Source organism: Poecile atricapillus, chromosome 19 (assembly GCF_030490865.1).
Source record: "Poecile atricapillus isolate bPoeAtr1 chromosome 19, bPoeAtr1.hap1, whole genome shotgun sequence".
NCBI lineage: Eukaryota > Metazoa > Chordata > Aves > Passeriformes > Paridae > Poecile > Poecile atricapillus.
The window spans coordinates 6,474,135-6,497,178 of NC_081267.1; the positions used below are offsets into that span (position 1 = coordinate 6,474,135).

At 52.0% G+C, this 23,044-nt stretch overlaps 1 pseudogene; it reads left to right on the plus strand.

The window, feature by feature from the left end:
* LOC131586333 (uncharacterized) overlaps positions 1–9,263 on the plus strand; it is a 705,318-nt pseudogene extending 696,055 nt beyond the window's left edge.
* Positions 9,264–23,044: the final 13,781 nt, after the last annotated feature.

A 23,044-nucleotide genomic window follows, 5' to 3' on the forward strand; every position in this document is an offset into this window, starting at 1 on the left:
GTTCTTTGCCCGCCCCACCCCCCACAAGACTCCTTGGGGTCCCCCCATGACACAACCAGCCCCCCCAAACTCTTCCTGGTTCCCTCTCATCCCCCACAACGGGAATTCTTGAAAGTCCCCCTGTGTCCCTGCCCCCAGGACTTTGGGGGTCCCACCCGACCTGTCCGTGCACCCCCAGATTCCTTCCACAGCCCCCCGGTGATGGTGGAGGGTGGGGGCCGAGTGCTGGTGCCCCCCTGCCTGCAGCAGATCCAGTGGTGAGGGCAGTTCGGGGGGTCCCTCAGCATTTGGGGTCCCTGGGATTTGGGGTGACCCCCCGGGCCCCCCAGGATCTCCCTGAACACGCTGACGCTGCCCGTGCACAGTGAGAAGGTTCAAACCCGGCACGGGGTCCCCAGCACTGCCACCCGCATTGCCCAGGTACCCCCAAACCTGCCGAGAACCCCCAAACCCCCCAGGACACCCCAACCTCCCCTGATCCCAAACACAGCCCTGGATGCTCCAAAAACTCCCCAAAACCGCAAAACTCCATACAGACATTGAGAACGTTCATACCTGGCATGGGGTCCCCATCTCCATCACCAGCAGGTTCCCCAAAACAGCCTTGGGACCCCCAATTCCACCCCCAGGATCAACCAAATTCCCTCATCGGGATTCTTGTAAACCCCCTTGGAAACTCCAAAAAAACCACCGTGGCCCCAAAAACAGCCAGAACTTCCCAAACCCCCCAGGAACCCCTCACCAAGGTTTATACCCAGCACGGGATCCCCATGGCCATCATTGGCATCTCCCAGGTGGAGATCTCCCATTCGCATCTCTCCAACCCCTCCCGGGACCCCCAACCCCTCCCGGGGCTCCACTGCCAGAATCACCAGGAGTGCTGTTGCCCTTTACAGTGGTACCCAAAAATACCGGGGTCCTTAAAGCAGCCATGGTAGAGAGAACCCCCAAAATCCACCCTGGGGGACAAAACATCTCCTACAGGGGCTTGGGGTGGGGACACCCCTTAAAATGTCACTTAAAGCCGTCATGATCCCCCCTCAAAAGAGGCTTGTGGGGCTGTGGCTGCTCAAACACCTTAAAATGGGGAGGAAAAAACACCCCTGTAGTGGTGGGATCCCCCCCAAAAAACCTGAAAAAGAGAAAAACTCCTCTTGAGAGGGGCCTGAAGACCCTGAAAGGCCCTGGAAGAGGGACAAGATCCCCTCCTCTGCTGGGGCCTCCCCGAGCCGGGAACTCTCCCGTTCCTGCACTCGGGGGAGCCCCGAACGACGGCGGCTCCTGGGCTGAGCCCCCCTCAGCCGGGGCTGCGGGGGGAACTGGGGGGGCTGGGACGGGGCTTGGGGGTCCTGGGGTGAACTGGGGGACCCTCAGTGCTCCCACCTCCCCCTGTCCCCCTGTCCCGCCCCGTTCCCATTGTTCCCCCAAACCTCCGCTGCCCCCAGCTGGGTTTGGGGGGGACCCAGCCCTTTCCCATCGTGTCCCGGCCCGGCCCCGCTCACCCGAGGGCTCCGAACCACGCCCAGGGACAGAGGAGGGACACAGGAGGAGGAAGAGGAGGGACAGAGGAGGAGGAAGAGGAGGAGCAGGAGGAGGAAGAGCTGGAGCAGGCAGAGGAGGCTCCACGTGCGCTCCCCGCTCTCTGGATCTGCAGCTCCTTCGGGACCATCGCCCCCCATCCCGCAGGTGCCCGGGGAGGGGGAGCTCGCCCCAAATACCCCGGGGCTCCCTGGGTTTGGGGTTTTTGGGGGGGATGTTTGGGGATGTCAGGGCTCCAGAGCCGAGCCGCAGATGCTCCTCGGGGGGACCCCGGGGGTCCCCGGGAGGTGTTTTTGGGGGGTCCCGGTGGCGGCAGAGCCCCGGCAAAGGGGCCGGGGGGATGCGGGTCCCCCCGCGGTGGGGGTTGGGCTTCCCGGGCCGGGCCCCCCGAGCTCTGCCGGGGCCGCGGGGGCGGGGGGACCCCGGTTTTGGGGAGCCCCGGGAGAGCCGCGGCTTCGCTGAGCGGGACCCCAGAGAGAGGAGAGCCCCAGAGCCGCAAAGCGGGGACCCCGAGAGGGGGGGACCCCTGGGATTGCCGGGACCCCGGCGGGGGGTGCTGGGGCTGGAGGGGCGGCACGGCCGGGAAAGGGGTTCGGGGCTCCCGGTGCCGGCAGTGGCTGCTCCCAGCATTGCCCAGTTGCTCCCCGAGTGTGGCTCCAGTTTCCTCAGCACCAGGCTGAGCCAAATCACTCCCAGTCGTTCCCTATTAGGGTACATCTTGTCTCCATTTTTCCCAAATGTTATCCCCATTTTCCCACATTTTTATCCTATTTATCCCAAATTTTTCCCGTTTTTATCCTGGTTTTTCTTATTTTTTTCCATTTTTCCTCATTTTATCCCGTTTTCATATATTTTCCCCCCATTATTATCCTATTTTTTTATTTTCCCCTAGTTTTCACCCATTTTTCACCTTTTTCCTCCATTTCCCCCCTTTTTAACTCATTTTTCCTCAATTTTTTCTTAATTTTTGTGATTTTTTTCCTATTTTTTCCTGCATTTTTACTCATTTTTTTCTCCATGTTGTCCTAATTTTTCCCAATTTTTTTCCCATTTTTTAATCTATTTTTTCCCCATTTCCCCATTTTACCCTCTTTTTGCTCCATTTTTCCCCAGTTTGTTCCCCATGTTCTCTCCTGTTTTCCCCATTTTCTTCCATTTTTCTCCCACTTTCGCTTCATTTTTACCATTTTTATTCCCATTTTCCCTTCATTTTTCTCCCAGTTTCCCTCATTTTTTTCCCCATTTTTATCCTGGTTTTATCTCATTTTTCCATCGTTTTATCCCCATCTTCTTCCATTCCTTTCTCCCATTTTTCCCATTTTTTCCTCCATTGCCATCTCATTTTTCCTTATTTTTATCCCATTTTTTCCCTATTATTTTCCCATTTTGGCTCAAATTTCCCCCATTTTTGCTCCATTTCCATCCTATTTTTTCCCTATTTCCCCCTAATCTTCCCCATTTAATTATTCCAAAAAATTATTATTTTGGTGGGAAAAAACTGTGCTTTGGGGGCAAAACTCCATGAATTTGAATCACAGCTTTCCCATGATTTTTCCATGATTTCCCCATGATTTCTAGCTGGAAGGAGGAGTGGGATTCATCCGAACATTCTGGAAGCTGGAATAGGACCAGGCCATCTACCTTCCCAAAAATCTGGAGCAGCTCATCTGCAATTCCACCTTTCCCCACTCCCTGTATCCCAGATCTGGAAATTCTTCTACGACCTCGCAGGTAAGCAATTTCCGAAATTCCATGGAAAAATGGGGTAGGGGGATTTCATCCTGTTTTTTTCGTGATTTTCCCCATTATTTTCCCCAATTTTTTTCTCTCTTTTTTTTATTTTTATTAATTTTTCTGATTTTTCCCTCATTTTTCCCTGAATTTTTCCCAGTTTTTTCCCCATTTTTTTCCTGATTTTTTTTGTTTTTCCTGATTTTTCCCTCTTCTTTTCCGAAAATTTTTTGTCTTTTCCCCAACTTTTTCTCAAATTTTTCCATAATTTTTCTGGTTTTTCCCATTTTTTAGCAATTTTTTCCCCTGTTTTTCCCATTTTTTTCCCTGATTTTCCCCCAATTTTTTTCTTTTTTTTTTTTCTGATTTTTTTTCCGTGATTTTTTCCAGGTTTTATTCCCTTTTTCTGATTTTTTCCTCGTTTTTCACAATTTTTTTCACATATTTTTCAAATTTTTTTTCCTGATTTTTCCCTCGGATTTGTCCAAATATTTCCCCTTTTTTTCCTAATTTTTCCTGATTTTTTCCCATTTGTTTCCTTGATATTTCCTAGTTTTTTCCCAATTTTTTTCCCAATTTTCCAAAGTTTTTTTCCCTACTTTCTTGTCCTCCTTTTTTTTTATTTTTTCCTTGATTTTTCCCAATTTTTTCCCAGTCTTCTTCCTCTTCCTTTTCCTGATTTTTCCCTATTTTTTCCCAATTTTTTTCCTAAATTTTTTTCTTCATTTTCCCCCCACTTTTTCCTGACTTTTCCCTCTTCTTTTCGCAATTTATTCCTGGTTGTTCCCCATTTTTTTTTCCACAATTTGTCCCTGATTTTTCCCTGTATTTCCTAATTTTTTTTACTGATTTTTCCTTTTTTTTTCCAGGTTTCTTCCCTCACTTTTCTTGATTTTACCCAATTTTTTTCTCAATATTTTTCCTGATTTTCCCCTTTTTTTCCTGATTTTTCCTGATTTTTTTTCATAATATTTTTCATGATTTTTTTATTTTCTTGATTTTTTTCCAATTTTTCCCATTTTTTTTCTCAAACTTTTCCTTGATTTTTGTGGTTTTTCCTTTTTTCCCCATTTTTTTTCCTGATTTTTCCCTTTTCCTTTCCCTAATTTTTCTGGTTTTCCTCAATTCTTTCCTGATTTTTTTCATTTTTTTTTTTCTGATTTTTCCAGATTTTTATCCTTTTCTGGTTTGTTTCCCTGATTTTCCCATGATTTTCCTTTTTCTCCACATTTTTTCTCTGATGTTTTCCAAATTATTTTCCATATTTTTTTGCAATTTTTTCTCAAATATTTCTGTTTTTTCCTTCATTTTTCCAATATTTTTCCCAATTTTTTCCTGATTTCTCCTGATTTTTCCCAGGGTCTTTTCGGCTTTATTTCCTGATATTTTCCCTGATTTCTCACAAATTTTCACAATTTTTTTCATGTATTTCCCATTTTTTCCTGATGCTTCTCTCTTCCTTTCCCAAATTTTTTCTAGCTTTTTCCCAATTTCTTTTCAAATTTCCCTAATTTTTACCTGATTTTTCCTGGGATTTTTCCTATTTCTTTCCAGATTTTATTCCTCTTTATTTTCTGGATTTTCCCCGATTTTTCCAAGTTCTTTCCCAGGTTTTTTTCTGATTTCCCAAATATTCTTTCTAGTTTTCCCTGTTTTTTCATGATTTTTCCTTCTTTTCCTATTTTTTCCTGATTTTTTCCCCATTTTTTCTGATTTTTCCAGATTTTTCCCAGATTTTTTCCACTTTCTTTTCCTGACATTTTCCCCCAAATTTTCCCATTTTTTCCTTGAGTTTTCTCTTTTTTTCCCCAAATTTTTCCTGGTTTTCCTCATTTTTTTTTCAAATTTTCCCCTGTTTTTCTCAAATTTTTCCCAATTTTTTCCTAGTTTTTCCCCAATTTTTTTTATTTCACCCTGATATTTTTCTGTTTTTTCCCTGAATTTTCCCTTCCATTTTCCTTGAATTTATCCTGGTTTTTTTTTTTTTTTTCATTTTTTTCCCCAGTTTTCCAGTTTCCTTCACACTCCCAGTCTGATCCTGGTCACTCCCAGTATGAGGCCAGTGGCCCCCAGTTGCTCCCTGTCAGTTCCAGTATGACCCCAGCAGCCTCCAGTGTGATCCCTGGGACTCCCTGTCTCTCCCAGTATATCCCAGTCAGCCCCAGCACGCTCCCAGTCATTCCCAGCTCCTCCCAGTTGCTCTCAGCATGATTCCAGTTGCTCACAGCCACTCCCAGTCAATCCCAGTATGATTCCAGTCACCCTCAGTGGGATCCCAGTCTCAGCCAGCATGGACCCAGCTGCTCCCACTGTGATCCCAGTATGATCCCAGTTGAGTATGATCCCAGAATAGTTGTAATTCTTCCCAGTTCCTACCAGTATGATCCCAGTTGTCCCTGAAATAGTCCCAGTCCATCTCAGCATGGTCCAAATCACTCCCAGTTTCTCCCACTGTGATTCCAGCTGTTCCCAGTTATGGTCACAGTCACTCCCAGTATATCCCAGCTGCCCAGAGCATGCTTGTGCTCATTCCCAGTCATTCCCAGTTACCCCAGTAAGGTTCCAGTTACTCCAGTACAAACCAGTCCCTGCCAGTGCTGCCACTCCTGGGATCCCCCAGCCCTCTCTGTGTTCCCCCCTCCCGCATCTCCCCAGAGCAGCCCCAAGGGCTGGCAGTCCCCAGCCAGGGTCCCCAGCCAGCCCCAGGTTGGATCTGCACCCCCCAATTTTCCCAGTTTCCCTCTCCTTTTCCCCGGGCCGGGTTCCCCCCGTCCCCAGCGGGTGGGAGCAGCGGAGAGCCCCGCGCTGCCCATCCCGACCTGTCCCGGCTCCATCCCCGCTCCTGCCGTGGGCTGTGAGGGGTTCGGGAACGGGGCACCGAGGGTGTCACTGCTTCTGGGGGAGGAGGAGGAGGGATGGAAGAGGAGGGATGAAGAAGGAGAGAGAGAAGGGATGGAAGTAGGAAAAGGAGGTGGGATTAGGGAGGAAGAGGAGTAGAAAGGATGGAAGGGGAGGAGAGGGAGGAAGAGGAGGGACAAAGGAGTATCAGGGAAGGGAGAAGGAACCACGAAGTCAAGCACTCCCTGAATTCACAGCCCCTTGTCACCCTGAAAACTCAGCTTCTGAGCTTGCTGACATGGTATTCTAAAAACTTTCCCAGGACAGTAACTGTAAACATAGATATGTGTACATTCTTTCTGTTACACATCTTGTGATGGGCATCTCTCATGGCCAGTGCAGTGAGAAAGTGTTATCCTGACCATCCAATCCCTGGCCATGGTCAAAAACCTATAAATCCTGGGAGGAAAATAAACTATGCTCTTTTTACCACACCTCGACCTGTGTCCGTGTAATCTATTCATCTTCAGCGGTAACAGCCCCTCACGCATGGGATCATCATCCCCCATCCCACAGGTGCCCTGGGACAGGGAGCTCTGCCCAGATATCCTGAGGGGTCCCTGGGTTGGGTTTTTTTGGGGGGGATATTTAAGAATTAAAAACTGCAAAGCTGAGTGGAAAATGCCCCTTGTAGAGACACTGGGGGTCCCAGCATCCCTAAGTGGGGAGATGGAAATGGGGGGAACTTTTTGGATTCCTGGCACTCCCAGCAGCCTGGGGAGGGCAGGGACTGAGCAGACAAAGGACCCCCGGTACAAGTGTGACCCCCAGCAGCTGGGACAGGGAGGAACCCCTGACCACCAAAGGGGAGAGACCAGAGATGGGGAACTCTTGGGAGGCATTTTCAGGGCTGAATCTTGGTGTTTGGGAGGTTTTTATGGAAGGCTTGTAATTTCTAGAGATGGACTTGGGCAGGAACCCCCTAATCCAATGTGCTCATGTATTGTATTTCTCCCCAAACCAGGATTTCTCATTCCCAGACCATTAACCCAATGGAGGAAGAGGCTGTGAGGAAGAGGAAGATGCCCCAGGACACCCAGGCAGGTGAGGAGGAAGTCAGTGCCCCTTTCCCCCTCTCTCCTGCTCCATCTCCCAGCCCAGCATGGCCCCCGGCTGCAGGACAACCCCGCTGCCGACGCCGTCCTGCCGGGGACACACTGGGGGGATCTCCTTCCCCTTCCCTCTGGCACGGAGGCAAATCCCATCCTCTCCTTGTCCTTCCTCCCCCAGACAAGGAGCTGAGGATGGAGACCAGGGAGGACAAATCCCCACAGCAGAACCTCATGGAAGAGGCCGTTTTGAGCAGCTCCACAGTGCAGGAATCCAATGGGGAGGAAAATCCCCAGAGATCCTGCAGGAGGAGGGGCTCCAAACCCATCCCAGGGTGCTCTGAGGAGGAAAGACCCACCCTGTGCCGGGAAGGCGGCCGGAGATCCAGCCAGGGCTCTGAGCTGGTGGTCCATGAGCAGCTTCAGGATGGGGAGAAGCCCTACAAGTGCTTGGAGTGTGGGAAGAGCTTCAGCCAGAGCAACAGCCTGATCTGCCACCAGATGATCCACACTGGGGAATGGGCCTATCAGTGTGGGGAATGTGGGAAGGGCTTCAGCTGGAGCTCTCAACTCATCCGTCACCAGCGCATCCACACTGGGGAGAGGCCCTATGAGTGTCCCAAGTGTGGGAAGAGGTTTCAGAGGAGCTCCACTCTCCTCCTGCACCAGCGGATTCACACGGATGAGAGGCCCTTCCGCTGCCCCGACTGTGGGGAGGGCTTCAAGCACAACTCCACCCTCATCACCCACCGGCGCATCCACACTGGGGAGAGGCCCTACGAGTGTGGGGAATGTGGGAAGAGCTTCCGCTACCGCTCCTCCCTGACCATCCACCAGAGGACCCACACTGGGGAACGGCCCTATGAGTGTGGGGAATGTGGGAAGAGCTTCAGCCAGAGGTCCCATCTGACCATCCACCAGATGGTCCACACTGGGGAGAGGCTTTATGAGTGTCCTCAGTGTGGGAAGAGGTTTCAGACCAGCTCTGATCTCCTCCTGCACCAGCGGATTCACACAGATGAGAGGCCCTTCCGCTGCCCTGACTGCAGGAAGGGCTTCAAGCAAAACTCCCACCTCATCATCCACCGGCGCATCCACACTGGGGAGAGGCCCTATGAGTGTCCCCAGTGTGGGAAGAGCTTCTCCAGGAGCTCTACCTTGACCCGACACCAACGGAGGCATCGGTAAGGGAACCCCTGCGAGTGCCCCAAGTGCAGGAAGGTGTCCATGCGCTGCTCCAGCTCCATCCCTCATCAGAGGACTCACGCTGGGCAGGACCTGATGACCCACGTTCCCAGTGATCTGTGTTGGGAAGACACTGGGCTGGTGGTCATTTTATTTTGGTTTCAATTATCTTTTGATTCATCTTCATCTATTTAGAACAGAGAAATAGTGGTAAAAATCAACAAATTCACCAAAGGCATCTAAAACCTCACATTTTACTAGTGCTTCAAGGGAATCTAGGAGATACTTTGGAGTATTTGGGGTTGTGGAGTTATTTGGTGGAGTTGTCTCCATTTCTTGGCACTCAAAGAGATGAGAGGTTCGATCTGTCACCTCAAAACCACTCTATGCCACTGAAACCTACTCAGTCCCTCTCCAAAATTATTCAACTCCACAGCCCCTCCGGGTGTGTTGCCTTAAGTTTTAGTTTTCATATTTTTCATATTCTGCACTCTCTGGGTTTGTAGTTTTGAACTTCCTATTAAGTGTTGGTGAGCTCTCTTCACAGAGTAGGTAGACAAAACAATTCCTTTTCTAGCTTGATACCAAGGACAGTCGTTACAAGTTTCAGGCCGAAAAGCATAAACAAGGGTGGACTGAAGAGAGAAAACAAGAAGGGTGGGACTTCATCATCTGAAGTTGTCATTGGACAATGAATAGATTGCAATATCCAGATGGACCTAAACTTCTAAAAATGTGAGACCTCGTGATGAGTTATCCATTTTTGTGACCATTTTTGGTCAGTCCTGGGTGTAGCCCTGGCCAGGCTCTTGTACTGCCCAAGGTGTATCCTTTAAGGCGTTTTAATAAACTTTATTCTTAACTCTGTCCAGCCTCTGTTCTAGGTCAGCCTTCTGAAGGCATCAGGTGGAATGGGGTTGGAAGGGGATTGGGTGAAGTGGGATGCAGATCAGGAAGGGTGAGATGGGCATTGGGTGGGGCAGGATGGTTGGGATGGAGTTTGGGAGGTGTGAAATGGGGGAAATAGAGCTTGGGAAGGGGTCTTGATGTCCAGCAGGAGTGGGATGGGTTGAGGCTGGGACTGGGGAGGTGAGGTGGGGTCTGCAATGAAACAGCCAAATTTTGGGGAAGATGAAGGGAGGGGGAGCCCATTACTGAGTGAGGTTTTGTGTGAGGTGCCCCTGCCCAGGGAGGCAAGGACTGAGTTTCAAATTAACATTGTTTAAGTGAGTGGCATGGGCAAAATGGAATTCCATCCCTCTGCCTCTGAGGTTGGGCTCTGTGAGCCCAGGGAGAAACTCCACCCTGGACCCCTCGTGGGGAGGCAGCCCAGGGATTTCTGATTGGGTTTGAGCCCCTGGGGTTTCTCCCTTGCTGTGTTCCCAGTGGTCCCTGACCTTGAACTCCACCCTGGTTCTCAAACCCCATCTCCCTGCCTCTGTTTGGGGCTGTCTCTGGGTCTGAGTTTGTTCCTGAGCTGAATAAATGTTTTCCTGAGCAGAATCCCATCTCGTTGGTGTCCCATGCCTGTTCCTGGTAACTGTGGCCTCCCTGGACATGATCATGTGGCCCCGGAACGCAAGACCCCACAAAATCAAGACCCCCCGAGACCTCAAAAAATCCCAAAATTCCCTAAAATTTGCCCAAATCCCCGCAAATTCCCTTAATTTTTCTAAAATGGCCTTTTTGTCCTCCTCCAGGACCAGGTGCCTTCGCTAGATCTCGAAGACACCCCCAGGAATTTGGAGGGGGTCTCTCCTCCCCTGCCACCCTCAAAAACCCACAGCTTTTGGGAAAAAAAATTCCCCCAAATCCCTTGGATTCAAAGGGGAGTTCCCCATTTTTGACACATTTTTGGGGGGGTTCTTCCCCAAATTTTTCAGGTTTTTTGCCTCTTTGCCATTTATTTAATGGTTTTAGCATTTTTCAAAATGAGCTTTTTTGTGGTAGTTCCCCCGATTTTGTTTAGCGGTCCCTCAATTTTTTTTCTGGGGGTTCGACCCCTCCCGCAATTTTACCTTCGTCCCCCTCCCCCCAAATTGGGGTGAGGGTGTCTTTTTTTTCTGTTCTTTTTTACCTTTTTCCGTTTTTTTTTTCTTTTTTTCTTCTTTTTTTATTTATGTGCACTTAATTTGGGGGGGCTGAGGGGCAGGAATTTTGGGGAGCGGTTGCCTGGGGGGTGCTGGAAAAGTTGGGAAGACCCCCTCTCTCCAAAAGAATGTGAAAAATTCTGAGATTTCTGGGATTTCCCCCCCTATACCCCTGCCCAAGGTGTGAAAAATGTGAAATAAAAAGATATACATTCTCAGCTTTTTTGTTTATTCTTGGGGAGGGAGTTGTGATTTTGGGGGGGGTTTTGAAGAGGCGTTGGTATTTTTTTGGGAGGTTCTCCCAGTTTTTGGGGGGAATTTGGGAGGAATTTGGGGGTTTGGAGGGAAATTTGGGGGTTTGGGGGGAAACTTCAGGGGTCCTGGGAGGAATTCTGGGGTTTTAGGGCAGGAATTTTAGGATTTTTTTGTAACATTTGGGTGCTTGGGGGAGAAATTTGGGGTTTTGGGGAGAACTCTGGGTTTTTTAGGGGGAGGATTCGGGGTTTTAGGGAAAAAAAACTGGGTTTGGGGGGGGAAATTTGGGAGTTTTAGGGGAAATTTGGAGTCCAGAGGGGAATTTTGGGGAGAAGGGATTTGGTTGTTTAGAAGCACTCCCTGTATTTTTGGGGAGAAATTTGGGAGTCTTGGGGGGGGAATTTTGGCGATTTGGGGTGTAATTTGAGAGTCTTGGGGGGGTGGGATTTGGGATTTTGGGAGGATTTGGTGGTTTTGGGGGAAAATTTGTGGAGTGGGGAGAATTTTGGGGGTTTTGAGAAATTTGGGGGTTTGGGGGAAAAATTTGGGATTTTTGGGGGGAAATTTGGAGCTTTGTGAGGAGATTTTGAGTCTTGGGATGATTTGGGACTTTGGGGGGAGTATGGGGGTTTTCTGGTTTTTTGGGGGGATTTGTGAGGAATTTTGGGATTTTTGGGGAGGAATTTGGTGGTTTTGGGGGGAAATTCTGGGGTCCCAGGGGTGTTCTGATTGTGGGAAGGGGATTTGGGGAGAATTTTTTGGGTTTTTGGGGAATATCCATTGATGCGGAGGGGCATTTTGGGGAGGCATCCTGAATTTGGGGAGGGGTCTGAGGGGGGATTCCCGATTTTAGGGCGGGGTTTGGGGTGGATTTGGGGGGATTTTCCAGTGATGGGGAGACATCTCAGGGGTGGGATTTGAGGAGAGGTCTCATGAGAGCCCCATCCTGAGCTGGAAGCGAGGGGAATGTTGGGAGTGGAATCTGGGGAGGATCTGGGGGGAGATTTTCCAGCCATGGGGAAGGGTCCCGATCCTGGGGCAGTTCCTGAATTTGGGGAGCAGTCTGGAATTTGGGGGGGTCTCATTGGGGCAGCAGGAGGGGCTGGAAGCGGGGCACGATGTTGGCGAAGCCGCTCTCCAGGGGGGCCGTGGGCAGCTCCTCGGGGGGTGCCGGGGGTCGCGGCCGCAGGCGCTGCAGCAGCGAGGTCAGGAACAGGAACAGCTCTGCCCGCGCCAGCGCCTCCCCCAGGCACAGCCACTGCCCTGTGGGGAGGGGGCGTCAGCACCGCCCCACCCCAAAGGGTCTGGGGTCCCAAAAGGGTCTGGGCTACCCCAAAAAGGGTCTGGGGGGTCCCTAAAGGGTCTGGGAGCTTTGGGATTGGGGTCCAAAAATGGTCTGGGGGTTTCAGGGGTGGGGGTCCCAAATGGGTCTGGGGTCCCCACCCCGAGGAATTTTGGGTTTCCAAAAAAATGTAGGGCCCCACCGCAAAGGAATTTGGGGATTTTTGGGATTCCAGAAGGATTTAGGACCCCACCCCAAGGATTTATGGGATTTTTGGGGTGCCCACTGGCCAAGAAGGGCACAAAGGCCTCGTTGTGCTGGAACTGACCCTGCTCATCCAGGAAGTTCCCAGGGTCAAATTTTGGGGATTTTTGAAGGATTTGGGGTTGTATAGGACTGAGCTCAGCAGGGGGTAAATGTCTGTGTCCTGTGGGGTCAGGTGTGGGGCCAGAAGGGTCATTTGGGGTCAGGTGTGGGGTCAGAGGGGTCCTTTAGAGTAATTTGGGGTTATTTGTGGTGATTTGGGTTCATTGGTGTCATTTGGGGTTACTAGGGTGTTAGAGACAGTCTGAAGATTCCCTCATCTGCCTCACAACCATCGCAAGAACAGAGACCAAGACCCTGAAGACCCTGAGGGAATTTGTGCAGGGGTTCTGGCCTGGTTGAGGTGGAAGCTTGCCAGGTGATGGTTTGCAGGTGTGCTTGTTGTGCTGTCAAGGTACACTGCCTTCATTCCTGCTGCTGAGCAGGGACTTGTAAGGAGCGGCCTGTTCTGTACCTTACACCTGCTTCCCAGAGCAAGGGGGCTCATCACAATAGCCGAGGAATTTCCCCACCTCTTGGCCAGCTGCCCCTTGCTTTGAAACAGACTGTAAAAATGACTTTTCCAAGTTACTTTCTTCAAGAGAGATCTCCCCATGGAAGAAGACACCAGCGACCCTGTCTTGTCCATTGGTAGCTATAACCCCCCCCCTTTTATTCTCTTTGCATTTTGCCTCTTTATCCCTCTCTCCATCTCTCTCTCTCTCTCCTCTATCACATAACTCTTGTTGCTGGCATTAAAATAAAGGTGCATTAGTGCTGTTGTGATTTAAACTGAAATCCCCTGGTGTCCTTTTTGCACTCTGAGATCAAATGAACCTCTCACAACTCCCACTTGTGTTAGGGGATTGTGACACTCGGCAGCGGGGTGACCCAAGGTGTGGCTTAGAGCAAATGCTCCACGGCACAAGGATATTGGTAGGCACATGGTGGAGACAAGGATGAGGAGGAGACCTCCAGTATGGGTTCCAAAGGCTTTTACTCGGCAAAAATATATACTCTGCTCAGTTTTGGGAGCTTGTCTTACAGCAGCTAGAGAAACTTGCTTTAAGCAAAAAGGTGAGGAAAGAACTAGAATGGACTCCTTTCAAAACCTAGTTGAAATTTTGCAAAAACAATTAGATGAAGAAAGGAATGAGATCCATCTGTTGCCAGTGGCCTGAAGAGAGGAATGGGTTAAAAATTCAAAGAATGCTTACTCACCAAAGAAACAGTGGAGAGGGAAACCCCTCTCATTAATCAAATTTACCCTCAAAAAGAACTAACTGATGAAAAATTGTGGAGAGCACTGCTGTCCTAGCTTGAAACCTTTAATTCAAACAGAATATAATCATAACAATGATGAAGATCTTGATTCGCACACAACCACTAAAGAAATCCCGTACACTGCTGCTGAATTGGCTGAGCTGAAAAAGGAGCACGGGCGTCTCCCTCACGAGTCAGAGACAGAACACATACTGCATCTCTCACCGGAGGAGATCAGATTTGACTGACAGAACAAGAAGCCAGTGGGTACTGGGGACATGGGGTCTTCTCAACAGCAGGAGACAGATGTAACCCGTGGTCCCTAACTCAGCACACAGCTCATTGGGCAGCAGGGCTTAATCCATTGGAAAGGGGAGACCCTGTAGCTATAGTTGGTACTCCTGACCAACTACTGGAAGACATGCACAAAGCTGCCTGCTTGCAAATGATACATGACAGAAAATTAACTACTGGCTATGAATCACCAATGCAATTACCTGTGAAATGATGACCCCTTTAATTCGAGCCCTTCCAGAATCACATAAAGCTACACCAATTTTCCTTCAAAAAACCATAGCAGCTATAACTCCTGTTGTTGGCAATAAAATAAAAGTGCACTATTGCTGTGATTTAAACTGAAATCCCTTTATTTCCTTTTGCAATGTGAGATCAAATGAATCTCTCATGACTCCTGCCTGTGTTAGCGGATCATGACAGAGCCCTCAGCGATCCAGGCAGCAACACAGGCAGGAGGACACAGAGGGCACTTCCTGGCTGGGACAGGGCTTGTGGCTTCAGCAGAACCACCAAAGGCCAAGGGGCTTCTGGCCATTTTCCCTGCACCACTGCACACCTGGGCAGCTTGCAGAGCACAAGCCCCCTTTTCCCCCTCTTCCCCTATGCCCCACACACCCTGGGCAGCAAAAGAAAGGTCCTGGGAGTCTGACTATTATAACATATCCTATATTATTTACATACTAAAGCAAAACAAAAAAGAACAATCTTGAAGGAAACAAAGTCCCTGCTGGCTGCTGATGTGGCCCCAGCAGACACAGCCTCCCAGATCAGCTCTCTGCAGAGCTCCAGCAGCGCAGCCAGCTGAGGCCCGACAGACGAAGCCGTGACCTCCATGCCCTGCGGAGCTGATCTCGCAGCCTCTGGAAGGTGGAGATAGGAGCGTGGTCTCCTGCCCTGAGAAGGCACAAAGTCTGAAGTGCCAGGCTTCCAACCTCCAGGCTGCTGTCACATGCTGTGTCTTCAAGGGCTGGAAGAGAGACGGACAGAGCCACGGTCAGATCCCAGACCTGCGGGGGCCCACGGAGAGCCCCCTGCCAGGGCCATCCCAGCCGGCTTTTGCCATGGCCAGCAGGGAGCAGGGACCGAGGGGATCAGCCCGAAGCTGTGGCCACGAATGCCCCACGTGCCCCTGAAATCTCGGTGTGCTCTGCCCACGCCACCCCTCATCCACACAGGGAGCAGAGCCCTCCACAGCCAGGCCAGGGCTTGCAGCTCCCCCCGACAGCCCCGCTGACAGCCCGCTGCCCTCACTCACCCTCACAAATGAGCAGCATCTCTTTCTTCTTCTCCCTCAGGTGCTCCCCGGCCATCCCTGGGAACACAGAGCCTGTCAGGGCCCCGGCGGCACAGCTCCCTGCCAGCGGCGCTGCCAGCCCTGTGGCCACACGCCCTCCCGCCCCGGCAGGGCTCAGCCCGGGCCCTTGCCGCATCCTGACTCAGCCCAAGGGCACGGCTGCCAGAGGCCGGCAGCAGCCCCGAGGGCAGCCGGGGCTCCAGGGCGCCGGGCCCGGGTGCCGCTGCCGGGGCAGCAGCCGGGGCCGGGGCCGAGCTGCGGCGGGGCGGGGAGGGAGCCCGGGTTCGTGGCTCACCGATGAACCTGATGGCCGCCTCTCGCAGGGGCTCCTGTGGGCTCTGCAGGTACGGCAGGGCCCGGCGCAGCTGCTCGGCCGCTCGGTTCCTGTCCTGTGCCAGCTGCAGAGAGCGGCAGGAGGGAAGGGTTGGTGCGGGCTCTGCCCCTCGGCCGGGCACTGCCTGCGGCCAGCCCCGGCCTCCCGTGCCCGCCCAGCCCTGAGGCCCGGCCAGCAGCCGCTGGCGCCGGGCTCTGGAGGGGGCAGAGGGCCGGCTGCTGCCCGGGGAGCCGCGGTGCCGCCCTGCCCGACAGGCCAGCTGGGCCGGGGCTCCATGGGCACACGGCTCGGGGCCACAGGAGCCTGGAGAAGAAGCCGTGCTGCTCCCGGGTGCAGCACCGGGCAGGGGCGCAGCTGCCAGCCCCACACACTGGGCACCGGGGACAGGGAGCTTCTCCAGGCTGAGGCTGGGCCGTCCAGGCCGTCCTTACCAGGCCTTCGCTGAACTTCCAGAGTTTCTTATCCAGCCGCAGCATCTGTTCAATATCCCTCCTCTTCAGGAATCTGGCTGAAGAGTGCAGCGTTTCCTGGGACACCTGGAGAGCAGCAGAGACTGGAGATGGCCCCACAAGCCCAGGCACAGGACCCGCATTCGTGTGCCAAGGCCTGGAGGTGCCAGGGCAGGAGGCAGCCGAGCCCTCTCCCAGGGTGCCACCGGCAGCCCAGGTGTCCTCACCTCTGCCACATGCTGGTTCTGCTCATGGCAGTGGAAGAAGAGTGGGAGCAGGCTCTGGCGCACGTGTGACTTCAGGGCCTTTCTTCCCTCTTCCATTAATAAATCTATCATCTTTTTAAATACAAACATGGAGCACAGCTGCACCTGGCTATCATCCTGTATGAAAGGAAGGAAAAAAGACTTCAGCACTGGGTGCTTCGGGCCCCCTTTGGTCTGGCCTGCGAATACACAGGGCACAAAGTGTCTGGGCAGCACCCAGTGGCCGTGGCTGAGGGCACAGAACCTTACATTGTCAAACAGTGGCAGGAGCACCTCAGCCAGCTGCCGGGCGATGAGGATGGCTATCGGGGCACTATTATACAGGAATAAATATTTGAGTAGAACCATGGTCATCCTGACCACGTCACTGTCATTTTCCTGCAGGAGCTCCAGCAGGTTTTCAGTCAGGCTCCACATTTTCTTGGCCTGTGGGGAGGAGAAGTCTGTGAAACCCCACCCTGCTGCTGCAGGGTCCAGAGGCCAAAGGCTGGTCCTAAAGCACTCGGGCAGCTGAGCCAGGAGGCAGGAGAGCTGGGAGCAGCTGCCTCAGTGTCTGAAGCTCAGCTAAGCCCAGGGACTGCGTTCCCCATCCCTACGCTGCCTGCACGACTTCAGCCGCTGCCCCCTTCTCACCATCAGGGGATTCTTGCCAAGCACTAGGAGGCCTCTGAGTGCCAAGCGTTGCCTCTCCCTGCACTCGCTCTGCAGATGGTTTGACAGGATGTCCAGGATGCTGTCAGTGCATTCAGTCAAGTCCAGGCACTCCAGGACCTGAAAGGCACAGGGCAGTGACAGGGGAGCTGGCTGGCAGGAGGCCAGAACCACACAGAGCTGGGCCCTGGCAGCAGCACAGAGCACGGGCAGCGAAATCCCAGGCAGCTGCAGCTGTGAGAGGGCAGAGAGCTGGAAAGCAGCTGGTCTTCAGGCTCACCTCTACAAGGAATGCCAGGGCAGCAAAATCCCAGAATGGCATCTCTTTGCTGAGCAGGCTGAGCAGGTAGAATGCTACCCCAGAACACAAGTGTACGGATGAAGAGCACATTTCTCTGAATGGAGGAAAAAGGAAGCAAAACTCTGAGCCAGCAGCAGTAAAGCTCTCCCAGGAATGACTCACAGAGGGCTGATCTTTCCCCACCAGCCTGCAAGGGGATGTGGGCCCTTGGGGAGGTGGCAGCTCCTGGGCACCCTCCTCTCCCAGCCTTTTGAAGTCTCCTTGGTTGTTCCTTGGTGACGAGGCCCTTGGCCCACAACCACTGGGATGGTGTGGGGCACCTGGACTCACAGGGCACAAATGCCAGAGGCAGTGGGGAGAAGGGGGTCTCACCTGGCCAGCAGACCCACGGCATAGTGGTGGGTGTCAGCACAGAGCAGCGTGTCCCAGCCACACTTGCGTTCCACTTCCAGAACCACGTGCTCACACCGGAGAAGGCAGAGCAGGGACTTCAGGGTCTGCACTGCAAACCTGTGTGCACAGCAAGGCCCACGTCACGCTGGGAGCACGGGCTACTGCCATGGGGACATGGCAGGGACAGGAGGACTGGGATGGAGCACCTGCTGGGGCTGGTGGCAAGGCCGTGCTGCTCTTGGCATCTCTTCCAGAAGGTATCAATTTCCTCTGGCATATCCAAAGTGCTGAAGAACACTTGGAAGAGCAGATGCACAAAGAGGCAGGGGAAATACCCATTCACTACACGTGGGACACAGGGCACCTGAAGGAACTTCCACATCACCACAGTTGCCTGCAGAGGACAAAGCACCCTGAGACAGCGCTCAGTGCCGAGGTGTCTCTGTGGCAGGGCCTGAGCGTGGCAGGAAGAGGCTGGGGGAGACACAGGGGGAGCATCGGGCCTGGTGCCCCTGAAGCTGCCCCTAGGCCAGGTTTCAGCCCAGTGCCTGAGGCAGGGAGATGCGGTGGGGGAAGGAGGAAACAGAGCTGCTGAAGACACGGCTGGCCATGGGGTGAGCAAAGGCCAGTTGCAGAAACTCACAGCCAGGGCAAAGACACCCGTGTTGTCCCCATCGGAGGTGCACGTGCTGTGCTCTGGCCAGTTCCCCAGCACATCCAGGAGTATCTGCACCACTGGCTCCACAGTCCTGCTCGAGCACAAGATCGTCTTCCACATGGTCATGGCAGCTCTGTGGGGTGACAGCTCTGTCTCACGGGGGTCTCAGACACATCCCCGTGGCCTGGGCAGCAGTGGGGGGGGGGAACTGGCTGCCAGCTCTGCCTCTGCCCGCTGCCCCTCACCAGCAGCAGCACCCAGGCAGCCCAGCCCTGTGGGGACAGGGCCCTGAGGGCCATGGCATGGCAGCAGGCTCAGGGGCCGATGTAGCAGGGCTGGGAAAGGGAGCAGCCAGAGGGCCCTGGAACTCTCTGTTGGTCAGACACCTGGGCCAGGCTGTGCAGGCTGATGGGCTGAGGAGCCCTGAGCCCTCTGGGCACGTGGGCCCCGTACCTGTCACACGCTGGGGCCACACGCAGGAGAGCAATGACCACATCAGCAGGCTGTGCCTCAGTCAGATCCAGCAGTGTCCTGCCCAGCCTGTGCTCAGCAGACTCATTGGCCATGAGCCACTGGTGGATGTACCTCACCATGGCAGGCACCTGGAGAAGGCACAGGGAGACTTGGAAAGCTGCCACAGGGAGTCTGGAATGTCCCCAGCTTCCCCAGAGAAGTGCTTCCCTTTTCACCACGCTGCAATGACCTCAAAGGCTTACCGTGATGAGCAGGCATGGCTTGGGAGGCCAAGCGATCCCTGGAGGATCAAAGCCTGGCCACAGGCTGCTTACTTGCTCTGGAATGGAAACACCCTCCTCCAAAATCAATTCCAGCATGGCAGCACTGGTGTCGGTGGTGTAGACATCACCGTTTTCCATGGACCCAGTGCCCATGGCACTGGTCTCTTCCTGCCAAATGCACTTGATGAATTTGCAAGTTAGGCAGGAGAAGGAAGGGTGGGAAGAGAGGGATATTGCATGGAGAGCTCCAAGCATGGTGCTGAGCTGAGCAGTGCCAGCAGGCCCAGCCCAGGTGGGGATGGCTGCAGGTACCTGCGCTGTTCTGTGGAAGAGGCCACCGGCAAGGTCCTGCTCTTGTGTCTGGTCCATGGCTGCATCTGTCAAAGAGCAGCCAGAGCTGAGGGGCTGCGGGAGAGGCCGGAGAACACAGCCCAGCCCTGCACTCCCCAGGCAGGGACAGCCCTGGGATGCCCCAGGGGATGGAGTGTGGCCACTGCTGGGGGGGTAGCCCCAGGCTTTCTTCCATCCTTTCTGTGGGCACATCCCCAGGGGATGGGAAGGGGCGGGAGGGAACAGAAAGGGACAGGACGTGATGGGATGGGATGTGGCCAAACTGGCCCAGCTCTGCCACTCACCCTCCTGCAGTGGCTGGAAGTGCTGCACCTCTTCAGTCTCCTGTGCTGGGGCAGCTCCAGGGCCGCCTTCTTCCTCCTCCTCCACCCAGGCCAACTTGGGCACTCTTGGGGGTCGCTGCTCCATGGCAGGGACTGGATTTATGGTACTTGCAGGAATGACGGCTCAGAAAAGCTCCGGGTCAGACACAAACGAGAGCGCTGTGCGGGGGCTCCTCACAGCACCGCTCTGGCGCGTCCTGTCCCGTCGCGTGCACCGAGCACTGTGGTGTGGCCCTGTCACCGCCAGCTCCTATGTCACCACATGTCACAAAGGGCCCTTTGACACCCTGTCCATTTCCATCCCATGGTGACCATGTGTCACAAAGGGCCCTTGCACACACTGCCACCCGCCCTGGTTCCACCCCCATCCCCCCTAAGTGGCCCAGGTTGGAAGGAATCCCTTGCCCAAAGTGTCTAAGACAGCCTGACAGGATCTTTAGGAACAGCTCAAACCATCAGCAAACGCTGCCCTGCTCTGCAGGCTCAGGGCAGCAGAAGGAGCCCCCAGGGCTGCCGACGCAGCCGCAGCAGGAAGGGAACGGGGCCTTGCACAGAAGCTGGCACGGCCTCCTTAGGGCACATCCTGGCTGGTGGCCATTCTAAACCCACACGTGTGACACAGACAAGGAACATCTGGTCCAAGGCATGAAGAGTCCACTAGAATGTATTTTAGCACATTAGAAAGACTTGGGAGGAATCCCAGAGGGTCATTTTTTGAAGCAAAGTGATCTGATTAAATACTGTAACCAACGGTAGGCTTGGTAAAAATTAGAAAGTGGTGAAAATGGACTGCCTAATGGAACTTTAAATGATCATCCACTGTTACAGTTGATGTTATTTTTAAGAAAAGAAGACAAATGAGACCAAGTGATATGTGCAGACACATTTTTTTACCCTGAAGAATAAACCTGAGTGGCACCAAGAATATGGCTTTGATTTGGACCCCCAGGAGACTTTGGTCCTTCCTTTGGAAAGAGGTAACAGGTGGAAAATAAAGAGATGTTGTTCAGCGTGTAGTTTAGGGCAGAGATGTTTGAAATTGGCAAAAAAGCACGAGGAAGACACTGTTATAGATGTCCAAGACTCACAGCTGAGTTATTCCAGGCCAGCTCTACCTTCCCCCTCAAGCAACCACTCCTCTCCCTCAATTAAATGAAAGTGAGAATGAGATGAATAATCCTGGTGAGGGGACAAGTGCGGGGATGCCAGTGACAACACGTACAAGGAATAAAACCAGGAAAGCTTTGCCTTTAGTCACCCCCTGTCATGGGGTTACTTTACCTTTAAGAAAGTTAAAGTTGCTGGGGGCTGCCGGGAGTCTTCTCTCCTGACCAATTATCGGTCATTGCTGAGAATTGACAGCAGTTTTAGCCATTGAAAAGTAGAATCAACTTGTGAACCCCACCTTAAAGTGCACAACCAGAAGTCTGTGGCTCTCTTTGTTTTCTGGCTGTCAAAGGTAGCAGAGCTTCGGCCTCTCGGTCTCTGCCTGGCCATGCGGCCGGGCGGGGGCCGGGCTGGGCCTGCCGTTCTCCTGGCCGGGAGATGGGGCCTGCGGGGGCTTGCCCCGAGCCAAGCCGGGCCAGGCCGGTTCCTGGCTTGGCTGCAGGTTTTGCTGTGATGGAATTTACCAGAAACTGCCGAGTAAAGAAGGAGAAGAGCTCTAAGCCTGCTGTAAGCAGAGACAGTGACCATGCTCTCCAGAGCAGCTATGAGGAACTTTCCATCGCAGACAGCTCCAGCTCCTGTTCAGCAGAGATCACCAAACCATCTACAAAAGCTTGGGCAAGATTTTAACTCTTTCTTATCCAGATGAGACTTGTGGATTAATCTTTTTATCCAGAGAGAGAAAAGGAGAGTGATCAACATGAAAAGAGACTTTATAAACTACTAGTGGCAAGAAAGAAAAGAAACTTCAAGAAAGGTAGAGAATTAAGAAGATGCTTTAATTAAGCTGAAATATCTTTCTGTTAAAACTATGGGGATGGACAATGAAGTCCTGAAAAAAACTCCTTTAATTCATGACGGAGTATGGGGAGGAATAGAGTGTTCAAAGTGTAAATTTGAGTAAAAAGTAGACTAATTGTGGTATAGTGAAGTGCTGGGAGATTTGAAGCCTTGAGAGGCAATGAGAAAACTGTTTTCTAGTGAAGCTCACAGAAACAGATGAAGAATACTTTTTACCTTTGACTAACTTATCCTTAAAAATACTATCCCTAAACATCATGACCCATAACACATTTCAGAGTGATGTGGAATGGGAGGAGTGAACTTTGATAACAGCAGCTCTGGGTAGCTGATATCAAGGAAACAGAAAACTATAACAAAAATAGTTTTCTTGTGAGAAACTCCATAAATTAACAGAAAGGAACTTCTGTTTCTTTACAGAAACTGATGAAAAGACTGTAGAAAGAATTGAGATTGTTTAAACCATCAAAATTCTAAAGTTTTTGTCTCTGTTACCATGTGAACAAAAGAATGATGGGCAGTGAGAAATGAAAAGGTTTTTCTAAAAGTTTATTCTGGTGTTCTTATTGTTGTAGTTTGTCAATAAACTTTCTTTATTCCTTTTAAGTTTTATGCCTGGTTTGCTCTTATTTTAATCCATATCTCACAGAAAGAAATAAATAATTCTTTTTTTCCCCTTTTTGTTAATTACTGGTTCAAAACCACGACACCCCCTTAAGGCAAGTAGTGGGTACCACAGGAGAAGCTGTGTGGGTGAAGATCCCCTTTTCTACTGGTGACCTGAATAACTGGCAGGAAGAAGTTCATAATTATAGAGAAAACCCTAGCAAAGTGGCAAAAAGATTGGAGTTAATAGTCAAGAACCGAGACCCAGACTGAGGTGATTTCATGATGACAGCGCTAAGGAAAACAGATAAAGAGTTGGTGATGAAGATGGTCAGAGCACATGTGCAGGGAGAAATTGCTAGTGGAGCCTTACAAGGTACAGTGGACCAGTTGTTTCCTATTGTAAACCCTTTGTTGGACCCAAATGATGCAAAGAACTATGAGATGTTAACTGGATACTGGGAACTGTGGGGGCCAAGGAAGCAGCCAATACTGTAGCCACTCTCCCCTGGAGGAAGAGCCCATAGGAGGCTTTCACTTACCACTCTCCCCCAGAGGCTAAAGGCCTCGATGGGGAGCTTTTATTTTTACAGCCACATGTTAAGTGGTTCCCAACATGTCTTTCCCCCTGTATGCATATTATTTTTACCCTGTTGGCCCTTCCCCCTTGTTCCGCCCCTGAATCCTCTGACCATTGTCCCTGTTGCTCCACCCCACCCCCTGCTTTTCCTATATAATCCCTGCTCTCACTGAGCCCAGGCCAGTTGTTGTCTCTGGGACCCTTCGGGAGAGAAGAATAAAGACCTCCTTGGAACCCCACA